The sequence below is a fragment of the Orycteropus afer genome, unplaced genomic scaffold (genome assembly GCF_000298275.1).
Source record: "Orycteropus afer afer isolate SDZICR_OR568_19922 unplaced genomic scaffold, OryAfe1.0 scaffold00377, whole genome shotgun sequence".
Lineage (NCBI taxonomy): Eukaryota > Metazoa > Chordata > Mammalia > Tubulidentata > Orycteropodidae > Orycteropus > Orycteropus afer.
In genome coordinates, this window is record NW_006921964.1 from 1,132,079 (window position 1) to 1,135,964 (window position 3,886).

At 35.0% G+C, this 3,886-nt stretch overlaps 1 protein-coding gene across 1 annotated transcript in view; it reads left to right on the forward strand.

Moving 5' to 3' along the window:
• The window catches only part of RUVBL1 (RuvB like AAA ATPase 1), a 76,857-nt gene that overhangs the window by 63,363 nt on the left and 9,608 nt on the right, over positions 1–3,886 (forward strand). The gene's annotated exons all lie outside the window — the stretch shown is intronic.

Below are 3,886 nucleotides of genomic sequence, written 5' to 3' on the forward strand. Positions count from 1 at the left end.
TTGGTGAAGTGTCTATTCATGTCTTCTGCCCATTTTTTAATTGGATTGTTTGTCTTTTTGTTATTGAGGTGTTGAAGTTTTCTATAAATTCTAGAGATAAGTCTCTTGTCAGATATGTTATTACCAAATATTTTTTCCCATTCAAAAAGGTCCACAACTGATTTTTTTTTTCATTCTATATATTAGTGCATGGTTGTGATTCGAACTTAAGTTTTGTTCAGTGTGAATTGATACAAACTTTTTTCTTAAAAAAAATTTTTTTTGAGATAAAGCCAACCAACATATGTATCTCTTTAAGTCATTTACTGAGAAATTCAGATCCTAGTTTTGAGGAGATTATTAAAGTGGCTTTTTTTTTCTGGTACCAGTTATCCTTGGAAAATGAGGCTGTTTTGTGCTTTTTAAAATTCACTGTCCCAATTATCTTGACATAGACATGAAACATCAATGTTTAATTTTGGAGCAGCATGTATGGTTAAGAGCTATTAAATATTTGCTGAAAAATAGCGTAACTAGAGGATGACTTGTGTATTTTTTGTATTGTTCTTTCTAATACTGGATGTGGCAAGTCTGTCTTTTGTATCCAAAGAGAATATGTAATTTTTTTCATGTTAGATAAATTCATGTTGATGGGGAAAAAAAACCTTGATTCCTTCCATTTTGGGGTGAAAACATGACTTCCCTTCCGTTTCTAAGATGTGGATAATGTCAGAAGGGGTTTCACAGGAAGTATAATAAGATTATCGTATCAAATACTGTCAAGGACATGTAAAAACTATCACAATAAATATTGGCACTTCTAAAGCATTTCCTTATGATATACCATTTATTATATACCACTTATTATGACTCCTAGACATAAAGAGTGGCAAAGGTCTTGAAGAAGTCCATGTGTAAAAACTGAGGCCCAGAAAAGGGAACTGGGGCTTCCTGGCTTCTGGGACAAAGTATGCCACGAAGATTGCCTGCTGATAGACTGACCCAGGTGGCCACTGTTGCTTGCTTTGATGTATCTAAAGTAGAATGTCGCCTTAATTCCAGAGACTGGAGGTTTTTTCAGAATTTTTATTTAAATTAATTTTGCTTTAAAAGATTCAGAAAGAGTATACCTTGAAATTTCCTAATATTTGTGCTCCAGCTATCCAGTTTTTTCTAGCAGCAACCATTGTTCCAGTTTCTTGTGTGTGCCTCTTGTTATGCCATATTCTCTATAAAAAATTTTTAATTTTAATTTCTGTAGCAAAAAGTTATTTGGTGCTTTGTAACACTGTCCTGCATACTTTACAAATACTGACTATGAAAGATTGGTACTGTTTTTACTTCCATTTTATTGATGAGGGCACTGGGGTAAAGGGAAGCTGGGTAACTTGCCCCGGGTGACATAGCTGATAATTGGTAAAGCTACAGTATGAACCCAAGCTGCCTAAGTCTGTCTCTGTACTGTATTTTTGCATATAATGTACCCATTGAAATAATGTACATAGTGTAGCTAGGGTTGCATGGTTTGCAAAAACCGTTTAATGTGCGTGGTATTTGCTTTAAAAATACAGTAATCACGCTGTCTCTTTCCTCCTCCTCTCCCCCTTGATGGATATTGAGGTTGTTTTTAGCAGTTTGTTATCATGAACAATGCTAATCTTGTCATAATGCCATTTTGCACACATAGGTATATATAGGAAATTGCCTTGTTTCTGTATATATGCTGTGTTGGATTTTGAGGAGAAATTGAGACTATGCTCTCACAACCCAAAACTGTGTATTTGGGAGAGGTTCACTAAAAAACATAGTTTGGACAATTGCTGAGTGCCAAAATGTTAAAATCAATATGAGGCCAGGGCCAAAGTTAGAAATGAAGTTCCGGGGTACAAAAATAAACCTGCAGTTTCAACCAAATGTAGTCATTATTACACTTTATTACTAGGAATTTGACATGCAGGAACAATGATGGCTCTGCACTGAGAGCTACTTGGGTGAGTCCCCACCTTGTGCCTGTGCAGTACCACACAGCTGCTCCTACTGAGCTGGTCCAGAAGCAACATCAAGGACCTTTTTGTGCCCAGCGGAATATAGCTCTGGAAACCATTTTTCACTAATGTGTTTTCTAGGAGAAACATTGTGTCTAAGATTCATAGCTTGGACAAATTTCAAATGTTTTGTCTTTAATTACTAAAAAATGCTTAGCAGTCTCTAGCAGCCTTTTAACACATTTTTTGTTTGAATTTTTAGCCCTTATGGACTCAAAACTGTAAGAATTTTCTTAATGTATAAAGTCTGTTCTATATAAGGAAGTATCTCATTTTTCTCTAACCTGAAGATAATTTATCATGAGTGTTGTAGAATTTTAATTTTTAATTTAAAAAAAAAAAGAAAAAAAGACATTGCCTAAATGGAATTAAGTAGGCAAAAATTAAGTGTAGCTTTTAAAGATTATCATGCTTAGTGTGAAGATTGCAGGCACACCAAATACAGAAATTTGAATTGTGATAGAATTTAATCTTTATAATTTTCTTTTTTGTTTCTTAGAATATATTTTTACAAAATACTTCTGCTGAAAAAAGATGTTTTGTCTAAAGTTAATATTTGCATTTGCAATTAATCTGTTTCCCTGTTTATTTTGAAAATTGTTCATTATTTTGTACCTAAAATCAACAGATTTAATGATTATTTATTGGTACTTTTTTTTCAAATAATAAATATTTATTTATACTTAAAGTCATTGGATATAATTTTAACAGAATTTTTACTAAAGTTCTGTTTCTAGAATATTGACTTATATTTGAAACTGAATATTCAGATATTAACCATTAAATCCAAAGGATTTGCCTTGTTCTTTGTTACACTGATTAGGTATGATGATAAACCCTTGGCAGTCTTGCCCAAGTTAGGTTAGGAATACTGGAAATGGTGTGGACGTAGACCTTCTGCTGTCAGCACTTCCAAAGGCTGAGGTGGAAGCCTATATGGCTTTCAAACACTGGTGAAAGCTGAACCTCATGCGAACCCAGTGTCAGCCCAGCCTGCCTCTTGTCTGGCAGTGGTACCTCATAGGCTGTAGTGCTTGTGCTGGGCACCTCTCCTGGCCTATACTTCCTTTGGATTAGCAGAAGTGCTCTAAGGGTTCAAGAGAAAAATAGGCAAAGTTCCCCAAAAGAAGTAACTAATGAATATAAGGAAAAGCATTCAGATGCCTCATTAATGATCATGAAAATACAAATTCTAACAAGGTGTTACTCTTCTCTCTTTTTCTAAACTTCAAAATATTTAAGAATTAGAATCCCCAGTGACTACAATGCAGTGAAATCTGATCACTCATATAGCTGTGTAAATTGGGACAGTCATTTATTCATTCAAATAGATACCCAGGGTTGTGACAGGAATTCTTTCTGGCAGGCACTGTGAAAGGTGCTGAGGAAATGTTCATGACTGTTTGAATAAAATGTTTTACCAAAATGATGATACGCAATGCAATGCACTACTGTCGAATTGGACCTGACTCATAGCGACCCCTCCTTGGGTTTCTGAGGCGCTATCACTACAGAAGTAGATTTCCCAACCTTCCTTCTGAGGAGTGGATAGTGGGTTTGAACCTCCAGCCTTCTGGTTAGCAGTCAAATGCCTTAGGCACTACGCCACCAGAGCTCTTAACAATTTGAGCTAAGGAATATACTTAATGGATATTAAGTAAATATTAAACGTGATTTGAAGACTAAATTTTTTTACTTAAAAAATTATGTGCAAGCTTAATGTAATTTATAAATATATATATATATATATATATATATGAACAGGAGCTCTGGTAGCATAGTGGCTAAGGCACTTGACTGCTCGCCAGATGGCTGGCGGTTCAAACCCATCAGCCACTCCTCAGAAGGAAGGTTGGGCAATC